The sequence below is a fragment of the Muntiacus reevesi genome, chromosome 2, assembly GCF_963930625.1.
Source record: "Muntiacus reevesi chromosome 2, mMunRee1.1, whole genome shotgun sequence".
Lineage (NCBI taxonomy): Eukaryota > Metazoa > Chordata > Mammalia > Artiodactyla > Cervidae > Muntiacus > Muntiacus reevesi.
Genome location: NC_089250.1, coordinates 55,939,116 through 55,960,581, shown reverse-complemented (window position 1 = coordinate 55,960,581; position 21,466 = coordinate 55,939,116). Strand labels below are relative to the sequence as shown.

Sequence of the window (21,466 nt, the reverse complement as noted above, 5' to 3'; positions counted from 1 at the left end):
TCTCAGGGGATTTCAAGATTACAATTTTTCAGGCTGTGCTACATTTGCGAAATATTTTGTAATGTGCCATATAACTGTGTGCTATTGTGATGTGTGCTTTTCACGAGTCACAGTTTTAAATGTGATGGTCATTTTATTCATGCCCACCTAGGGAAATAAGGACAGCACCTCAAAAACATCCAGGAGGGGAGGTAGTGTTACACTTAAGATGCCCCAACTGCTCTAAAGGCCCGCAGCCTCAAATGACAATGTGTTCTTCTCCTGCGGACACCTGATTTTGCCACAACAGCTCCATTTCAACCTTCCAAACATAGCACTGGGTGGTACACCTGTGATGGGGCAGACAGGAGAGCCAAGGTACAGTGTGCATCTGACACCTAATTGGCAGTGTCCTTCACATGCTGCAGCCTCAGTTGCCTTATTTGTAAAAATCTTTCAAGCAAATCTTTACTAAATTCTCCTTTGCTCCATGCCCAGAATCCCCTATTCTAGGGCTTTAGGGTGGGGAGCACCATCCACTTAAATGAAGACTGGAGGCTTTTGCCATAGGTTATACAAACATCTACCCTGCAGCAAACAGTCCATGTCTGGGGCTGAGCCTTAAGAACATTAAAAGTTTCCCTTACTTACCCTTGTTTTGATGCAGTGGGGGAAATTCACCTTATAAAGAAGATTAGCTGGGGTCACCCTGCATCACCCTGGTCCTGCGCCCAGGTCAAGCATCTTTGCATGCAGTGTAGTCCAGTGAGCCTTGGACCCTGTCTATCAGGAAAACCTGAATTCAAAAAACCAGGTTGCCTGCTGTGTCAATGTGGCTCGTTGAGCCAGGCTGCAATCTGATAAGATTTCCTTTTTGTTTTGTTTTGTTTTTTACCAAAGTGACAAGAAAGGTACCCCACTGGATCTGAATGACTGATTGGGGAGGGGGAGAGTAGGCAGGGTGAAGACCCATGTACATCTAGGACAAACATTTTCACTTTTAAATCCTAACACATAAAACAAGACAGCCATACATGCCCACCCCTGAAAATGCAGACCAAATGACCATCTTTTGATAATTTGTGACATACAGATTCAACTGTTGCTTTAACAACACGTGTGCATTTCTGTGTATGTACCTTCTCCATTTTTATTGCCCAAACAGCTTAACCACATCACAGAGAATCTTAAAAAGATAGATAAATAGTTAGATCATCGATAACATGACTGAAGTTCTAGAATAGCTAAAAAAAAGTGAAGCCCATTTCTTACTCAAAACTATCCAATGATAGATTTATTTCCATGTTTCTGTTGCCTTTCTGAGTAATTTCAGTGGCTTAAACATGTTTTTTGGAAACCTAATTTGGGTGATTCCCTCATTTTCCTTTAAGAATTGAAGGGACTGCTAGGTTAGAATTTCTTAGTAGCTGCTACATTTATTAAAATTGTGCAGGAAAATGCTATATATAATAATGACTATTCTGCCATGACACTTTATTTATACAGTGAATCTCAATTAATTGTAAGATCATTTATGTCACCAAGTACAACAGTGAGGGCTTCATCTCATCCTGCTACAGTACCCCTTTCCTTTTTTCTTTTTCAGTTCAGCCCTTTTTTCCTTTTTTCAAAATGCTTCCACTGAGTCATTTGCTGCAGTGGGAAAGTCATGGCTTTATCAGGCCAAAAATCTCTTCCTTGCCTTTTAAAATCCAATTTCCTACAGATTTTCCTTCAAATAAAACTGTTTTTCTATATAGCTATGTTAATTTTTATCATTTGCCTACATTACAAATACCATGGAAAACTGGTATTAAGCAAAAAAAATTAATAAATAAGGTTTGTCATTTTTTTGTTTATTCCTCCCACCTCCTTACCTTCCCCACCCCCAGCTTGAAAGGAACAGCCTCACTGCCTTCAGAGTTATTAGTAACCTGTAATAGTAATAATTACAGGTGATGATAGCACATTCTTAGTGTATTTTTAAAAGCCTTTAATCCAGTCACATTTGTCCTTTGCAACAGCCTTGGGCAATAAAAATGTGATGGGACCCCATTACACAGGCAAATAAACCAAAAGCCTAGTGATTAAATGTCAGGTACTTTTGCTCAACTCTGCAAGGTAAGTGAGGGAGTCAGAAATTTCTAATTTCCTGCTTGTCCCCAAAATTCGGTGATAGGCTATAAGGCATCATTTTGTAAGTGTGCTGTGTGTTCCCTAATCCCTTGTCAGATGACAGGTGTCCGGCAGTCTTCTGCTTCCTGAATTATAGCCAGAACCAGACAGATCCCTGCTTATAAATGTCCACTGTGTGTCCATGAAACGTGAGCCTCCCCATTTCTGGAATACCTGTCACTGTTCTGGTGGTATTTTGTTTCCACATTTGTTGTAACCCATCTGCCAACACCACAGCCTTAGTTTGTTTGTTGGACTTCTTTTTTTAAAAGCAGGTTTTCCTTAAAGTCTTTTAAAAATCCCCCAGAAGTATTCATTAGTGAGGTCTAAAGTTTTTCTCTTTACTCTGGTTTCTACTAAAAAAAAAACACACACACACCAAAAAATACACCATCATCATCATTTAAAAATAGTTGCTTTTATACCTAGACCCCTCCATTTTTAGTGTTCCAGTGTAATAGACTTGTTTAGAATCTCCTGGCCTGGATCTAATGACCCTATTAAAATAACTCTTGCTCAATATTCTTCATAGTGATTATTTTTTAAAAAGTATTCCTTCCTTTTAGTCAGGGTTAATTCCTTCTTAGTGAGAGTCAGTGCATAATCTTAGAAATCAGCTTTGAATTTTATGGAGGAAGGTTGATATAAAGCAAAAAAGAAAAAAAAGAAATCTTTTTTTTTTTTTTTTAGAAATCTTTTTTAGAGAAGGTAACCTAATTGACTAGATTTGAAATTCTTCATATCAACCATGCATCTTTTTAGAGTCAATTTCCCTACCATATGAAATGTACTTCTCACCCCCAGCAGAACTGTGACCCTCCAAATCCCTCCCCATGAAGTGATTTTGGGGAGACGAATAGATTGCAAAGGCAAACTGTTCTCTACACTTCTTGGGTTCTTTAACCTGTGTCAGAGGTGGGGTTCATCCCAGCTCACCTTGTGCCTCTTGGAGTTCCTAATGGAATGTGAAATTAACATGCCCATTGTCCATTTCAAAATCTGATTCCACTGAAAGTGTAGGGATTTTCAAAATAGAAAGGGCAGGGCCAATTGATGTGACAGGGTCCCCACTAACAATGAAAAAAGTTAGTTAAGGAGGAAACTGCAGGCACGGGTCAGCCTAATTAACACTCTCCAGCCCTCGTGGCCCCCCAGGAAGAGGGACTCGGACTCTGGCCCTGTTAACACCAACCTCAACAGGTTTCATTGAATTACACTGAAAGGGTGTTTGTTCCATCAGATTCCTGTTCTGGCCCTTGGTCATGCGGGGCATAAGGTGGTGAAAGTCGGGCTGGGGTCTCTCTCTTTGGGATTCCTCTAAAGGGTCAACTAGTCCAAGTGGTCTTTATAAAACGGAGGAAGGCTAATGGGAAGCCCCAGATACAAACTGACCGTTGGCATAGGCCAAGGAGCCTCTAAAAAGGGAGGGGGGGGGGGTGTTTCCAGAAGAATCAGAGAAGGATGTGTCCTTTTCCTTCATTGTCTAAAATGGGCATCAGATACTAAAAACTGAGAGGAGCCTTTAACTAAGGCACGTATTAAGTGTCCGATAAATGGCAGCCGTTATTTTTAGGAGTCTACTTGTCTTCCTGGATTTTTCTCTCCTTGGTCCAAGTGAGGATTTTTATTTGCTTGTTTGTTTCCTATTTTCTTGGCATGTGGGATCTTAGTTCCCCTACCAGGGATTGAATCCACACCCCTTGCATTGGCAACGCAGAATCTTAACCACTGAACTACCAGGGAGGTCACCGGTTGTTTTCTTTGTTTACAGTATTCCCTGTGAGACTTACAAATTCTAAAAATCCTAGGCACCCATCCGTCTTTCCATCTCAACATTTCCGAATACACTCTTTATACAGGTTTTATAAACAAGAGTCAACCCAAGCAGTAGACCAACACATTGCCACATTTATGATGGTGTGGAGTCACTGGTAGGTGAGTGACAAGATGAGGTGGGAGCTTGTTTTTCACCAGTCCTGAAAAAGCGTTACCTACCCCCCTCTCGGATCCCTTGCTGCGCCCCCCCCCCCCACCGCCTGCCACCGCTTCCTCTTTATTAGCCCTTATCTATAAATCAAATTAATACTGTGGTTGAGCCCGGGGTCCTGAGCACTGATTGCTCTGTGCTTATTACACATGCCAAAAAAAAAAAAAAAGATTGTCTCTAGTTTTCCTTCCGACAGCCAGATGGAGAAGAAGGCCAGCTACTGGGAATGGAAGATGAGAAGACCCTCCAAGAATGAGGTAGGGAACAACACGTTTGACTTTTCCTGGTTGTTGATGACATGCTCAGTTGAGACATGAGACGCTCTGGTCTCTGACAGACAGCAAACCCTTGAGAGGTGCAGCCCCCTCCAATCAGAATTCCTAGAGTAGTTTCACCCAGGCAGCAACTGGGGGCTGTAACAGAGAAGGACAGTAGGTGATTGATCTCTGACAGAGCAGTGCATGTTGAGGGAACATGTGCTGCCATCCTGCCTTAGAGGAAGAATGCGCTGCAGGGTAATTTGTTAAACCTCAGGAGAATTCTCAAGCCTTTTGACTCGTGGAGTTCTGCCCACAGAACTTGAACATGAGATCTTACTGAACGTTTCTTAATGATTCAAATTGGGGCGAGGAGGGAGGTATAAAGGCATAAATTGTTATCGGATCCCAAATTCATTATGAGTCAGTCAATGTTTCTGAAGTTGTCACACACACTCAGTGTGTAGGACAGAGTGAGTACCTTCAACTTCGCTTAATGAATTGATAATGGGAAGGGAAATCTTGTACCCACTTTTGAAGGCGTGCCACAGACAAGCTTTCCCAACCTCCATATCAGCACACAGAGCCAGTTCTTCTAAGGGAAAAAGAACTCGATTTATCCAGCTCTCACCTCCCTCCTCCAATCAAAAGACCAGAGCACCTCACTTCTCTTTCCTCTGAGCTGTTTTGCCTTGCTGCAAACTGATTGCTAATTTGCAAATGACGGTGATGAGATATATATTTTTACAGGGAACCTTCATTCAGGTAAGGTTATAGCTGTGGGGTTTTTTAAAAGAAACAGTAATTCCTGTGATGAGGCACACAGACTAAAAGCAGACACTGTAAAACGTAGTCCATGGCCAAGAAAGGCTGCTTGCTAGGGCTCTGCTTAAGGGTACGGGAACCAGCTCCTGCATCTCAGCAAGTCTGCGTCCAGGCCCCACTGACCTGGGGGACCACGGGCCTGGGCCTCAGTCCCTTTAGCCATACAAGTAGCTAACTGGTCCATCTGAAAAAGAAAACAAACCACCCTGTTGAAATAGGCCGTGTCACTTATGAGGTACACGGCTACTGAAATTGCTGGGGCACGTGGACACTCCCTTTTAAGTAGATGCTGCTCATTTATCTGTGGTTCCTTAAGGTAGCTCCTAAGTTTTTTTTGCCTTTGTAGTTTCTGAAGTTATAGGAAGTGTCCGTGTTAATTCTCAATCACTGTTCTCTGGAGAGGTCCGGGAGGCCCACAGTCTACTTCATTAACTTACTCATAAAATCATATATGTCATTCAGGGGTCCTTCCACCCACTGCCCACCCCCAAATATGAATTATTTTTTTACTGACTGAATCTAGAAGGGCCAAGAGATGGTGAGAGTGAGTTGATATTTCAGGTGACCACTAGATGGTGAGGCGGTACAGGCAAAAGAAAGGTGTCACATCTGTACTGACAGTGAGAGGGGAAGGGGAGAGCCAGCCGAGACAGAGGCGGTCCCTCTCCCCTGCAGCCCTGCCCCAGGACCGAGCCCAGGTTTCCGTCAAAACCCCTGTGGTTGGTAAGGCCCTGGAGCTTTGGTCAAACCTAGTCTGTTATTCTTAAACTGTGACTTCTCCCTACTGTCTCTCTGCTGGGATTTTAGCATTCTCAGGGGGCTTTGTATAACAGAGGGGTCCTCCATAGGCAGACCACTGACATGTTGCCATGGAGACCAACCTGTGCAATGTAGGATGTGTGGGAGCATCTCTAACCTCTGCCTACTGGATGCCAGTAACACACACATACACACAATACACATACACAAAAATACATACACGTGTACACACACACACAGTACACATGCACACATACACATACAGACACACAAATGTACACACATACAAACATATACATAACAGGCATATACACACACACACAAACACATATACACAAACGTGCACACATACAAACATGCACACATACACTTGCATACATATACACAAAACACAAATATACACACACAATACACATGCACACAAGTGTACACAGATACATACATGCATACACACATATACACAAACATGCACACATACACATACATACATACATACATATACACATTTACAGACACAAACACACATACACAGACACATACACACATACACACCCCACCCACCACCACCACCACATACACACAGTTTGACTAGAACTGCCTCCAGTCATTGCCAAGTGTCCCCTGGAAAGACGGGAGCAGAAATCACCCCCAGCTGAGAACCACTGCCCTCACTGCAACATCAAATCCTAGGAAAGACCAGGCTCATACAGATCATAACCTGACCACCTTAGAAAGAAAACTATTATCATCAGAGAAAAAGTTGCTAACTTCAGTTATTAGTAACCACTCAGAAATGTTAATTCCAGCCTTGGTGATCCTACATTCTTGGGTAGAACTGATTTCCAAAAATCTCTGAGAAGAAGGTGACCTCCAGAGTTTCACTAGATGACCCTAAATGGAAGAGAAAAGGAAATTATTCCAGGGAAGGAAATAATGAATTGGTCTAAGATTGCTGATTACGCAAGTCAGTATGTAGCTAATCAATAGTAGATCAGGGCGTAAATAGGTTTTAATCCTGCAGTGATCTCTTCTACCACTTAGGGGTTCTTTAGGGGCTTCTGTCTGAAGCAGGCAGGGGAGGGGATTCTCCCTATCTGATGTGCATAAATTGATTCACTCTGCATCAGAGAGGAGTATGGTCAGGGTAGTAAGGACTGGTACTCAGATGGCTGCTGGTCACATAACAGCTCTAGGTGGCTGGCGCCCGACCTGTGTGTGTCCCACAAAAAAACACACAAACGGAGCCTGTGATTGCTAATGTGTGCATTGCAGCCATAGGGTGCAGACCCTGCTAGCTGGGTCATTGTAGTAGTCCTAGCCCCATGGGGAACCAGGCCACTGCATGGGGGTGACCCCTAACCGTTAGGACTTGAGATTTCAAGACAGGAAAAAAAAAAAAAGACAGGAAGTTATAGGGGTGGTAGGGGACAATGGAAGAAATGCCTCTGAATGACTGTTACTGATGAAGGTAAAATAAGATCTTTTAGAAATAAGACATGCTTGTGCCAACAGAAGTGAGAACCCAAGGACATTTCCTGTTCAAGAGTTGCACTTGGTTTTTGGTAAGATGGTGGATGCACCCACCCATCCATACCCCCAGTGCTAGGGCAGATTCTATAAACAATATCTTGGAATAGTCATAACAGGACTAAGCAATTTTTTAAATTTTTTACAGATTATTTTTTTACTCAAGTATAGTTGAGTAAGTCATTTTTTTTTTTAAATAGTGGTCTAGCACCTCCCAGCTTGCACCTAACCACCCAAGTAACCCTTACAGAAGGAGACTTTTTGCTTCTTTATTATATTTTGAGCCTAAAACACTTACATGTTTGCCCCCTTCTGGTCTTCCAAACAGCTATTACAGATTTATTTGAGATTTATTATTTTTTAAGAATTTTTTTTTTCATTTTCCTTAGCAAACTTGGAATTTGGGGCCCTTAAGTAAATTGCAAAGTCTAGAAGGAAAAAGAAAAAGCCTCCTCTCCATTCTACACACCTATGAGAACTTAGATTTTTGCTTTTACTATTAAGATTACTTTAGGATAAAGGGTGAAAACTGGTTGGTAGTTTAATAAAGTACCTACTGGGCATTTTTTTTTTAAATAGGTTCCAAGTTTAGTTAAGCAAAGTGCCCTCTAACTAAGATCTGCTTATTGCAGAATCCTCGAAACTACCCAAGGCATGTTTTTTTTTTTTTTTCCTGAATGTTGATTTTGACTTTTTGCCTGGGACCAAGTGCAACATCTTTCCAAGGAAATGCTTAGAAGGCTCCGGGCAGAACCCAAAACAAATGCCAGACGTTAGGGGAAAAATTTTTAAAGTTGGATTGTCATAAAACTAATAGCTGTTTATAATTCCACACTTAGGTGATTTCATTTCTTCCTTTTTAGCTGCTAAAAGGGAAGCATAGTAAGATCATTTTGTTTTGCAAACAAATGGCTGGTTTTAAGATGGACACTTGAGGGACGGTTCTCTTTTCCAGCTGGAGGGTTTCCTGATTTCAGAGGGCTCTCGGGATCTTTATCCTTGGGAGGTTTGGTCCGGGGTGGACTTGTGGTGTTCATCCTTTGCCATGCTCCCAAGTTACCCGGATTGCGGAGGGGGTGGGCAGAGAAGGCCTGACTTCTCTGGAGGGTCCCAGGATCATGGAAAGAGTGCACTGGGTGAACATGAGCAGGCTCTCATTTCCAGAACCTTGGTTGATTCCACTGCTCTATTCAAGGATTCCATGAATTTTCCAAGTGATAGCCAGGAAAGGCTGAAACTTGATTCTTAATGTACGGACAAGGCTTCTTATCCTGAAGACTCGGCCATGGTCAAGGGGGATGCTTAAACTTGGTGGGCGGTCCTAGAGAGCCAGGAGGTGTGGCTCTCAGTGTTCAGCTTTATGCAGAAAGAGGTAAAGACCCAAGGGACAAAGCCAAATCCCTTGCAGACGTCTTACCCTGAGATTTAAGTTGACAGGTGGCAGAGGTCTCGCTTTTTATTCTTTCTGACCCTAAAACCTTGATTCCCCAGAGATAGGGTCTGACTTTCCATATTAAGGCAGGCTCCAAGCTGGGCACTGACCTTGCATTCTGCCGGGAAGAAAGGATCAGGGGAAAGGCCACCAGGACTGCTTCATTGGAGAAGGGCGAGGGGAGGGGGGAGCTGTCCCATTCTCCCCAGAGTTCTGCCGAGCTCAAACGTGGAGTCAGAAATCAGCCGCTTAAGAGATTCCCTCATTTTTTCTTTGCTTTCTCGTTTTCTCTTCCTCTCTTTTGAGATTTTTAGAAAAAAAAAAAAGATTATTATTTTAGGGAGGTTTCTGAGCAAGAAATACCTTTATTTTTTATTTTTTAGGGAAAGGGACCAAAACACCAACCATTTAGGGTTGGGAAGTGGAGACAACAAAATAAAGCAAGGCTGTTCAGATCTGGCTGGCAGATGGCGCTCGGCTTTTACAATTGAGAGCCTGGCTTTCCAGAATTCACAGGGAGCTTGCGCCCAACAAGACAGAATTCCGCAGCCCCCTCCCCTAATCCTCTTTCCCAGGGTCATAGTCCCCGCCCCCCAAGGCCCAGGGATTCTTTTCTTTTTTTTTTTTTTTTAAGGTTTTCCAGTGGAACAATGGATCTCTAAGGACAGATATCCCTTTTAACTTGTGGTTCTGTTAGACCATGGCCCGTGCTGAAAAACACACTATCACGGTAACCTCTAAACTCCCAGCCCTTGTGCATGCCCTGGGTCTTCCAGAAACCAGTTCTGAGACCTTGGGCAAATTGCTTATCTTCTAGGTCCCAGTTTTTCTCATCTGAAAAGTGAGAGGGCTGTCCTTTTCACTTTAAACTTCTTTAATTCTCTTCTTAAAAGTTTTAATAGGACAGGTACGCCAAACAACCATCCTGTCCCACTACACTTACACACACACACACACACACACACAGAGTCTTTCTCTCTTTTCTCTTAAAGCATCCTTTCCAAAATAGCAGCTTATACAGGAAATGTTAGGCCTATCTTTTGCCCTTTGGTACCTAATTAATAATTTCTGGGTACCCGTCATTGGGAGAACCTCTTCAGGATGCACAAGAGGGTGGGATTCTTTCTCACCCCAATCAAGGGCTAGAAAAGAAATTCAGAGGTGGCAGAGGTCCTTTTGTCCAACAGAGAAACCCTGGAAGGTTTCCTGGAGGAGTTAGCATTTGAGACAATATGGGAAGATGCTGGGAGATGAGGGAGTAGACTTTGGGGTAGATACTCAGTGCTGTCTTATAGAGAAGATACTGGCTGAGGGTGAATCCTTACAGTTTTTTCCATTCATGAGAAAATGGTTGGGGATTTTGAGGGTCTCTGAGATTTTAGGGCTAATTTTTCTTTTCTCCCCTTTATGACCTTTCTCTACATCTCAGAGCTGCAAGCCTGTTGAGCTTTCAGGGCCCTTCTTACTAAGAAGAGTTTTCCCCAGCTGAGGACCTCCATCTCAGGCCCAACCCTGGGCTTAAAGGAAGGTCACGTCTGTCATGAGGAAGCCAAGTCCAGTGGAGGGACAGTGAGATCCGATGGTGTCCGGGGCCAAGTTCTTTGGTTCCAAAGAGAACAGGCACCCCTTCCATTTCTCTTCTCCCCTCCCTGCAGCAGCTGTAAAATCATGAGGTCATCTATTTGAGAAGGGCCATGTGAACTTCCTCCCATGCCAGGACCTACCAAATCCTGTCACAGGAGTTCATTCCTGTCCAACAAAACCTACCCTCCACACAGCATCCTTAAATATGCCCTCTCCCCCTCCTCTTTTATAGCTGAAAAAAAATCAATGAAACTGAATAAAACAGACTTTATGCCAACAGATTTCTCTTAAACTCCTAATTTCCTGGGGCTCCTTTAAAGTTTTTCTTAACTTTTTCCTCCCTGCACCTTCCAACCTATAGCCCTGAACCTTGGACAAGGCAGCTTAACAAAGCTCTCCCCTTCCCCCAGATGGGGGTTCCTCTGGATGTGGGGTCCCTGGGAAAGCAGGGCAGGTGGGCTGCCCTCTTAAAGACACCTTTTCCGGGCCAGTAGAATTCTCCCCCACCAGAGGTCAGCAGAGAGCTCTGAATGACTGGGATGCTCACAGGAAGTAGGATCACTTAGAATTTTCTAGATGAAATGTAGCAAGCCCTACGGAAAAAAGCCCCAGGTTTTGGGAGGTGGGTATCTCAGATTAGGGTCTCATCCTGTTCTGGGTCCCTGGGAGTTTAGTTTTAACACCAGTGCTGCCATTCTGTACTTTAGGGAGACAGGGAGCTTAGCTCCATTCATTTGGTGGGTTTCTCTACCAGTTTTCCCCCCTGGACAGTACACACATCTTTACCTTCTGGGGGGCCATGTCCTCTTAGAACCCAGTCTCCCACATCGGGCCAAGCTGCCCACTTTGGCTGCCCACGGGACTGGGAATCCACACCCCACACTTTCCCTGACCCCTTTCCCTTTTTCTTCCAGAAGTTGTACTTATTGTTAAAATGACATTATAATATTACAGGAAATCCACCCCCCGCCCTGCCCTTATCCTGTCAGGGTTTTATATCTCCTTATCTCCTCCTGTTCTCTACCCAGACATATGGATGTTTCTAAAGAGGGTACGGATCTCGGTGCACAAACAACTTCACCTTTAACTCACCCCCCCACCCAACACTCGCTGACTTCCTGAGCACGTTTCCCACATTCCCCATTGTGTCTTTTCAGGGTTCTTTTACTTGCTCAGCGCTTTCCCCTGGGGTGGGACAAGGGGGGAAGGAATCTGAATTCCTTTCTTTTCTGAACTTTTGTGAACTCAGAAGTGGAAAAACCAGCTCCCCTCTAAGCCAGTTCTTTCTTGAGGAAAGAGAGAGAAAGAAGGTACAAAAGGAAAGCAATATAGAGATGAGATTAAAAGTTTGAAAGAGGAGGGAAGAGGGGAGAGAGAAAGAAAAAATACCCTTGCTAAATGTAGCTCTAGACAGCAGCCATAGTCCCTGCCCTCTAGGAACTTACAGTCTGGGAGAAGGAGGAGGAGGGGGATCTGGTTACAAGGATTGGAAGCTGCACTAGGTAGAGGATGGAGCGCTGTCAGTTCAGGCTGAATGGCCAGCACAGCTGAGGGGCCAGGCTGCCCTTGACTGAAGGCCCGGGGTGCAGGCCCAGGAATCTGAAGGGGGGCGGGAGGACGACACAACACCTCGCTCCCTCCCCATTCCATCACCCTTCAGGACCCCACCCCAGTAGGACAGGGACTGGGGGCTGGTGCTAAATGCCAAGACCAAGGCCCCTACCTCCCTTCCCCGCCACCCCCTGAGCTGTGACCTCCACTCTTTCTACCACAGTTGGCCCCTTTTCACTTGCCAGAACATTATTCTCCTGACCCTAAAATGATTCCTCAATTTTTTTTTCCCCTTAATTAGTAATAAGCCCCCTTCTGGCACAGCCTGATTTTCTGAGTGTTTTCACAAGCCTTACCCCACTGGTTTGATTTTTAAGAAATTTGGCACCCGTTGGACCTTTTTGACCTTTAAAAAAAAAACAAAAAGCCAATTTTTATGAGTTCTTTGATTTGATAGTTACTCAAAACAAAGCAAAGTAAATCTTCAAGTTGAAAGTGAACACCCTGTATATTACGTATACCGCTCAGACGTTGAGGAAATCCTCAGAAGTTTATAGGTTAGTGTCCTCCAGAACTTGGCTCCTGCCAGACCCAGTATAGGCATTGTGTGCTTTTTTTTTCCTTCCTTCCTCCCTTCCTTCCTTTCTTCCTTCCCCACACTTTTGAAAAACAAGTTTTATTCTCCTGGGTATGTTCATTAGAGAGAGGGGACAATTCTGTTCCGTGAGGAAGGGGGAGGGGGCTTCTGCAAGAGGAGACAAGATTGATTGCTTTGAGCTGGGGGGGCCCTCAAGCATATCACACCCAGATGCAAATCTCTCAGGCTGTTTAAAAAAAAAAACACAAAAGCTGATTTTAGCTTCCTGGCATTAGTGGGGAAAATATTCCGTCAGCTGCCTCTGTGTCCTGTGCTTGATTCATTAGCTCAAGCCAAAAAAAAATAAAAATTTTGTCCTAATTTGTTGTAGTAGAACCCCATTCTCCCCAGGTTGGGCCTAAAGCAAAAAACAACAACAAAAATAGTAGTCCACAGAGGCAGAAGACTTTTGCTATGTTGAACAGGATTTGTTTGTTCTCAAGGTTTTAACTTCCCTCCACCAGGAAAAGTTCACCCCTTTCCCAAGCCCCCAAGTTAGAAACGTGTTACTAATTGATTGGAGCTAAATTTGCATTGCTTTGAAACCCAGCAGAATGGCCGATTAAGGGGCCAGAGGGGGGAAATGTAATTGCTAGCCTAATAGCCCAGAAAGCAGCCTCACCACCAGTATGCTTATCGAATGGGCCTTCTGTGACCTTTAAGAATCCTTGAGCCCGGGTCGGGGGAGGGGGGGTGCCCAGAGAGAAAAGAATCCTTGGGGGGAGAAGGGTCATCATGGCTGTTCTTCAAAAAAAAAAAGAAAAGCTTGTTGGGAAGTGTTTAATGGGAATTTAGCATAAAATGACACACCTAATTGAAGGAAATCGTGGTTCCAAGTGAAAACAGTTGTCACGAATTAATTTTTGACCATTGGCAGATCTGAGGTTTACCTCATATGTAGACTGTGTCCAACTTGGCAAAGGGCATGGAACACTGCCCAGTTCTCAGTGCAAATGCTCCCATTTTCTCTCACTGATAAGTCACTGCTGAATTGGGTTCAATGAGATGTCGAAATGGCTGTTTCCTTTTTGCCTTTCTAGTAGCATCTCTTAAGTTGCAGTAGCCACGCGCGTGTCTGCCAGGCCTCTCAGAAGCATGAAATCCTTGCTGGGTCGGTGAGTTTGCCCTCATTTGGGCATTTTTGTTTATCTATTCATTCATTCACTCAATATACACTTAAAATGTGCCCTTCCCCACGGGGAAGACAAAGGTATAAGGCGTTGCTGCTCTCTTTGGTCTTACAGTCAAAACAATCCCAGGAAGTTAACCGTGAACCATTGCTGCTGGGTGATTAAATAGGAAATAGACATGGCAGGTAAGAAAAGATAGAAAGGTTGTCAAAAAACACAGATGTCAGTGGCCTTCCAACCCTTCTCCAATCTAGTTGAGCAAAGCAAATCAATGGTCACATAAAATGATTGTTGAGTACTGATAATGAGACTGTAGAAAACCCAGAAGAATCAAAACAGATGTCCATGTGTAGATATTCAACAGGCATACGGTTCAGATTTCCACATCAGTCCAGGGCTGAAGAGTTATAGGTAAACAGCAGGGGTGGGACCTTCTCCAGGCCCAGTGTGGGTCTCAGAGAAGCTACCAAACCAGGCCTTTCTTCAGGAGGTGTTGCTGGGGGTTTGCTGGGCGAACTGAGGGATGGACTTGCTTTCAGAAGGGACTCCAGAGGCCTGACCCTGGGATGGTGAAGCTCCTTCTTCATCCAACTCCTTTAGCCAACTCCTTCTCTCTTCTCTGATTTGTCTGGAGCCTAAGCCTTTCAGGATCTTCTGGGACTGAAAATCCTCTTAGGGGATAGCCTTAAATTCTTCCACCTAAGCTTAGAATCTTCTGTTTATGTCTAGGATTTGCGTTCTAAGGGGTGGGGTGCAAAAGCATTCACAGTTTGCATCCAGAAATCCTGAGGTACTGTGAAGTGTTTTCATCTTAGCTTGGGTCCTCCATCTTAGCTTCTGGTCTGCTCTCCATTTTTGTTTTAGTCAATCCTCCATTTTAGATCTTCAACTGCCCTCCATTTTGGCTCCAGTCTGCCATCTTAGATCCTGGCCTGCCCTCCATCTTAGGTTCTGTCTTCCATTTTAGCTTCTGGGCTCTGGAACTCTTTTTCCTGTTTTCCTAATGGAAATAGAGATACTCACTATTCAGGTTAGTATAATTAACCCCCAGTCTTTGCGGAAAGAAAAGTGCAGAGTTAATTGCAGAATTTAATTTCCAGCTTTTGTCTCATAAACACTTTTCAGTCATCTCTTCAGAGCCTTGGAAGAGTTGTTTTATCTATAGGGCTCTTGTAATACTCAGCATAGGATATGTGGTTTTTATAAAATTACGTGTGTATATATACAGATAGGTAAATAGAGAATTCTTATTTTAGATATAAGAGGAGGAAAGTGCTTTTGTGAAGGCAATTGAACTGAAGGAACTCCCCAGACAACAGGGACTGGTTTTATTTCATGAGTCAAATTCAGATTTACAGAATTAATAAGTTTGGGCTTCTCCTTGTTTGTGACATTTTCATACTCTTCACCTGAGAGGCACACTTCGAAATCAATGTGAGTGAAAACCCATTTTCAGGGCATAATGTGAAGCTTGTTTACCAGCTCAGGGGGGGAAAAAATCAGTTTGCCAAGTCACTTTGAAAACGTCCTTTATTACAAGTGGCTGCCTCTGTAAATGAATTAGTTATGTGCAATTACTTCCCCACCGCAGCCTGATGCTCTCTTGAATCCGGACCACTCTGCTAGGATACCTTGAAAACGTTGTCCATCCTGAGAGAACTGATTGTTAAGAGATGGGGCCACCAAGGCGCCAAGAACTGCAGTGAGCAAATGGTCCCACTGCTGGGACTCGGGGCCCCAGCTGCAGAGTCCCCTTTCAAAGACATCTGGACATCTGAGACTGGGAAGACTGGATTTTGCTTCCTCCCTGCTCAGGGATGAGCCTGTGGCAAATTGAAGAAGGGGGCTTCTGGCCCCAGGTCTCCTTACCTCCCTGCAGGTGACTGTGTTCTGTTCAGTTAATCCCATTAGCTGGCAAAGGCTTATGGGGCTACCCTTAAGGGACATTTGCATTTTAATAAAGAGCTCTCTGAGGCCAGAGAGCTGAAAGAGTCACGTTTTTTATAGTGAAATAGAATTCTAACAAGAGGCAGTGGAGGAAGACTGGGGAGGGAACATTTGGGCTGTTGACACCTGAACCCCCACCCCCAGCTCTGTGCACCCCCAAGCAGTGAATTCAGCAAATTGGCTCCCTGCCCCCACTGCCCCGTGACCCCAGGGCTTGCTTCCCCCACCCCCACCGCCTCAGCTCTCCAGGTACAGCTCAGCGGCTGTAGGGGGGGCCTCATCCGAGTGGCAGAGTCAGGTCCACATCGAAGCTTCAGGTGCCTGACTCATTCCGGCTCAGGCCGGTAATAACAAGCCCCATGTTTTTCTCCAGCGTCCACTTCTCAGACACACAGAATAGTCAGGAAATAAAAGATTCGAGTACTATACAGCTGTCTGGCTTTCTCTTAAAAAGAAAAAAAAAGAGTCGGGGTGGGGAGGGAGAAAGGAGCAAGGAGGCAGGAGACTAGGCCAGCAAATAATGATGCCGCAAAAACAAGCTTATTGCTGGTGTGTTACATAAACAGCCCCACCATCCTTTGCTGCAGCCCAGGGAAGAAGCGGTGTCGTAGTGACACGGGCTGGTTTCACACCTGAGCTTGGAGTTACTCAGAGGTGCATTAGCAACTAATGATTCAATCGAGGGAGGCCTGGATTGCCATTTTGACTTGCCACATATTAGCATACCCTTCTAGAAACCCGGAACCTGCCAATTAAGCTCCCCAGTGAAACGCAGAAGGGGCCTTTCCAAGATGCCTGATATTTAGGAAAAGGAAATTAAGCTAATTGTGAAAGTGCCTGACATGTTTCCTTAACATCTAGGTAGTTGAAGGCTAGGATTGAATATTATGAATTCCTCACATGATACGTGTTTGAATATATGTCATGGCTTCCACACATGGTTTCCAAAGGTGCAGCTCAGAAGTACTCAGGGTCCTGGCTTCCTTTGCCTTCTTTTGTTTTCTTTTTAATCTCCTTTCTTTCCTTTTTCTTCCCCCCCTTAAATGTTACTGCATTGCTCACCTGAAATGTCCTTTTCAGAAAGTTCTCTGATAGCTCACAGGCTGGTGACGTCTTTACAAAATGAGAAGAGCTGAGATTGCCGGAGAGGGCCCCGGGCACTGCAGTGGCTGCGACAGGCAGGAGTGTCACCGGAGCTCTGTAGCCCTCGGCGGGCAGGAGGAGGGGGGCGCATTTCATTACGCGTGGAAGTCATAGCTTTATTTCAAACACAAACATGCAGGCCAGCGAGGATATTAAATATGCAGTCACACTTTCCCTCTGAGCGAGGAAGGCGCTCGGATTTTATCTTCCTTCCAAGCAGCTTCCTTCTGCCCCTTAGATAAGTCAACAGGGAGAATCGACCTCCAAGTGTGGCTAAATTACGACCCCCTGACAACGTCTGGGAGGGAGGGAGCCGGCATGATGGAGCCGAGGGCACCCTCGCTGCCGGGGAAGATGGCCTCACAGCACCTTGGCTGCTGCCGCAGAGAGGCCGGCTCCAAAAACATCGATTTTTCTCCCCACACTCCCAAGGTTAGGATTCTGCTTAGAACTCTCCGCTTCCTGCTAAAATTTCCATCACCAAAGGGCCTGATTTCAGGCAGAGAAAGGACCACTTTAGCAAATGAGAGGAGAGGAAAGCTAAGGGTCATTTCAACTGCGGCAAAAATCAGCCATGCCATTTTCCCTGACAGCACTTTAATTATGATGAAAGAACAAGATGGTTTTTGGTTGGTGTTTTTTTTTTTTTAAACCAAAAAGGCTTGTGCTGGGGGGAAGGGAGGGGTCTCTGAAAGAGAGATGAGGGGAGTGCCAAGCGGACTGTTACTACACAGTGATGGATACTCCGAAGGAGGGAGGGAAGCCCCCTGCCCATGGTCCCGGGTCCCTGCCCCAGTTGTGCTGGTCAGACCGGCTGTTTGTAGCCAGGGCTGAGCCTGGCCTGGGAAGAGCCCACAGGACAGGCCTTCGCCAGTGCCTCCTGAATGCCGGCTTCTCCCTTCCCCTCTGTGGAGTGAGCTGTGACTTTAACCTCGAGCTAGGGGAGTCTCCTAGTGTTCTGCTCCATTGGCTTTGAAAGCAGCTGAGGGGTTTTCAGTGGTCACACGTCTCGTTGTTGAAAATGGTGGGGTTTTGTTTTTTGTTGTTTTTTTTTCAAGTCAGGTTCTAGGGCCTGGGAGCTGCAGAGGCGGCCAGAGAGAACCCTGCAGGTCTGAGGGCTGAGGCCCGAGTTGTAGCAATGGGAAGAGAGGTGGAAAGCAGATGTTAATCAGTTTCTTTCAGCTCTGGCGAGAATCAGGGAAAAGGCCCATTTCCCCTTCCACCCACTCTGCCTTGACCTTCAACCTTGAGCTCTCAGGAACTCCTCCTCCTGCCCCCTAAACCCCCCAGCCCCTGAAGGTGGCCCTGGGATTCAGACTGGCAGTATTTAGAGAAAAAGAAAAGTGAATTCTAGACTCACTCTCAGCTGAAAAGAGCCTTAGCTCCTGGGCTTGGAAATGTGAGGAAGAGAGCAACATGGATCCAGGCTGCCCACGGGGCCCAGGAATGGAGGGAGGTGGTGGGGCATTATTTCAGCCCCCTCCTCCGTTTTAGAACCTTTTCATGCCATGCAGACACCAGGTACCGGCTGCCGGAGAGTCTCTAGGACAGAACTACACAAAGCAGGAGACGTGATGTGACCCTGACTTTGTGCCTCTGAATTACCCAATGTTTGTTACACAGGCAGGCAGAGCAAGCACCCTGCAGGCTGCGGTAAACACCTAGGGGCGTAGTTCCCCCAGCCCTTGGGGGTGGTGTTCTCTACGCCAGCAGGTTCTTCCAAACAGTCCATGACTTTTCCAGGGTCCCTTCTGCCCCTCACTGAATCATCAGGCTGGTACAGACCCTTCTGGTTGTGATGACAATTACCAGGCAGAGGGTAGTGAGACAGCAGGGACTTAGGGCTCTATGGCAGGAGAATAATGGGCATTTCCCAGTGAAGCCACTTTATTTCTTGCACTTCGCCGAGAGAATTCACAAGCCAAGTGCAACACCCACAGGATCTCACGGGAGGTGGCAGTGGTCTCAGGGTGCAGAGACGCCTCATTTTTCTAGAACAACTGCAGTGTCCCCATCTGAGCCCCGCCGAAAGGCAGATTCTTTATCTAGATGCTCGGCGACTCTGCCTGCTGCAGAGATGGAGGAACCGTGATCCTGCTGATTTCAATGGACCGGTTGAGAAAACACGACAGAAAAACAAATCTTTTTCTCAGTTTTCTCTTTTCTGCTTGGGAAACAATATTCAGGGCCGGCACTTGGGTCTGCATGGAGAAAGATAGAGGGGCAGCATCCTGACCTCCCGCTGTGTTGGGGGTCTGTAGGTATTTTAGAGGGATTTTAGTTTGGAGGGGGGAAAATAAAACAGACGAATAAGATACAGAGTCTACAGGGTCAGAGCAGACCATGTTAGGAGATTGTATCTTTTCAGTGTCAGAATAAGGATCATCTGAGAGGATGGGGGTCTCTCTCAGAAATAAATAGGCACTTTGGAAAAGGAAAATATCCTGTTCTTTGAGAAACGGGGGTGATCGGTTAATGTCAGGCGGCCATGATCATAATCCTGTCTGAAGAATTGGTCTCATTTTTCATGTCAGAATTAATATTGGTTGAGATTAGATGGTTTCTTAATTTAGACCATTTGCATTTTACAGAGTGCTTAAAAGGGGGGGGGGCACCAGAGAAAAATAAATAGGACCAATATAACCTTTTACAAAATCCATTCTTTCTGCCTCGTCTTCACTCTGGCAAACTTTGAGTCATTTAGCACAACCTGAAAACTCAGATTTTCCTTGCTCAAAAAATGTAATGCTTCCTACTATAGTATGTTTTTTCTTGTCGCCCACAAACTTCCTCTTCTGGTGACCCTTCTGACTTTTTGTGTTCTTGACACTGAAGCATCCAATCAATTTGGTCAAAAGTCCAGTTGTGAAAAAGCATCTGGATGTTTTGTCCCCAGACAGCCAGTTTGTGGAATATTTGAGGATCAGCTCATCTGACCCCCACCCCGGACATTCCCCCCGACAAGTAAACTTATTTTTAGGGATCAGAGGAGACAGACCTAGAAAGTCAGCCTGCTCTCTGAGGAATGAGGAACTAGAAGGGGCATGAATAAGACGTGAGACCCTCGTGCTTCCTCTGCAGTGGCCACCTGGAGTCTGCTACAGAGGGGCAGAGGGTCGCCGGTCTTTATAGGCAGGCACGCAGAGGGAAGTCTTTGTGATTAGGCTCTTGGCAGCACCATTGTCAGGGTCAAGATTTATCTGGTGCCTGCGGCCACCTTAGCACGAATAGGAGGCTTGAAGCCACCTGCCCTCATCTTGTCTTAGGTTACCACCAGCTCAGGGCAACTAGTGAAAAAATACAGACGAGGAGTCTTGCTTTCAAAGGAAAAAAAAAATGGTCATGATTCAGTTTCTTGAAAAAGTGCCCCCCCCATCCTTTATTCTCAGAGTCACTAAAACTAGGACTCAATCATCAATCTCTTCTCTTTCTTTCTCATTTGGCTGGCTAATTCAGACTCTTTGGGCTCCAGTTTCTTTCAATAGCCAGGCAGGTGGGGTCGGAAGGGGATGCTAGAGGGGGCAGAGGAAGGGGGAAGGGCTCCTTGGCACCCCTTCCTCCTGGACTTCAGTCTCAGGCAGAGTAGTTCTATTTGCAGACAGCTCAGCCAAAGCAAAGCATTGCTACTACCCCCAGATGCTGTTTCCAATCGATCTTACTCATTTTCCCTCTGGGGTGCAGGCAGGGCAGAACCCAAATCTGCTCAGGCTTCCCAAGCCACCCAGCCTTGATCTTTTATTTTTATGTTATAGTCACAGAACCTTGAAGATACTTTTTTAGCACTTTAACCACATACTGAGAATTTCAGGGGGAAAAGGTCAAGAATTGATGACTTTCATTTATTAAGAGTTCATTAAGCAGACCTCTGAATTCTAATAATGACAAATCAGTGTCACATTGCTAAGAGAAAAAGAGTGACAGCTGGGTGATTTCACAGAACTATCAGGTGTTGGGGGGAAGGTACAGCAAGGGTTCAATTACTATAAATTAGAGTGAGTTTGTTTGTTTCCCTGGGGTTTTCATGTTGTTAGTACCTTTTTTGGTGTGTTTGTAGTTTTACTGAAAACGCATGTATTTTTCTCTCAGTCTCTTCTACTTTGGCATCCATTTCAGAAACTAAATTTTTGTTATAGAGTTCTATTCTTTAGTTTTCTTCTTCTTTTTTACAAAGTTCCTTTCTCTGCCTTCTGTACCCTCAGTAAATCTAGAGGATATATAGTTACGCCAAGGTGAGGAATACGTATCTATTTAGCACATTTAAGAATATGCAAGGCAAATGAAATATAAAGTTATCTTATATCTGAGATGAAAACATTAAGTGTCCTTGGGGATCACCCTAGTTAGTTCACAATTTGGGGTTTTTTTTCTCTTTTGCATTCAACTAACTTGTGGCAGATCACTGAAATGTATTTAGGCTGATTACTGATTTTTACTCAAAACTATTTAAGAAATTGACTTTGAAGGCTGAGGAAGACTTTCCTTCCCCTGCTCTGGAGCGCCCCCCTGAGGCCTGGGTTAATAATAACACCATGA

The 21,466-nt window shown here is 45.0% G+C and overlaps 1 protein-coding gene and 1 pseudogene across 8 annotated transcripts in view; both read left to right on the top strand.

The window, feature by feature from the left end:
• Positions 1-21,466, top strand: part of GNAS (GNAS complex locus) — a 66,141-nt gene that overhangs the window by 16,126 nt on the left and 28,549 nt on the right. The window lies entirely within an intron of this gene.
• The window catches only part of LOC136159000 (uncharacterized), a 30,810-nt pseudogene that overhangs the window by 1,735 nt on the left and 7,609 nt on the right, over positions 1-21,466 (top strand).